A 377-nucleotide genomic window follows, 5' to 3' on the forward strand; every position below is an offset into this window, starting at 1 on the left:
TGACATTATTTCGTAATTAACCGAAAACAAAGCCAGTGATCCCCGGCTTCCTTTCAAAAGACCTGCTGTATGAAAAGTAGCACAGCGATCCTGTCCAGTTTGGTATTTCTGTTCTTTAGGAGATCTGAGCATCTGTAATTCAACTCAACGAAGCTCTGGGCGAAAGAAGATGAACTCTTTCCAATGCTAAGGACGTTATGATGCCCAGAATCTCATCCGAAAAGCCGGTATCACACGCTACACGATCTCCGCCCCAGACATTAAACTACTACTGCTCGCTCTCTCTCTCTCTCTCCGCCCCAGACATTAAACTACTACTGCTCTCTCTCTCTCTCTCTCTCTCTCTCTCTCTCTCTCTCTCTCTCTCTCTGTCTCTC

This window comes from Sinocyclocheilus anshuiensis, unplaced genomic scaffold (genome assembly GCF_001515605.1).
Source record: "Sinocyclocheilus anshuiensis isolate Anshui unplaced genomic scaffold, SAMN03320099.WGS_v1.1 scaffold251, whole genome shotgun sequence".
NCBI classification, from domain to species: Eukaryota; Metazoa; Chordata; class Actinopteri; order Cypriniformes; family Cyprinidae; genus Sinocyclocheilus; species Sinocyclocheilus anshuiensis.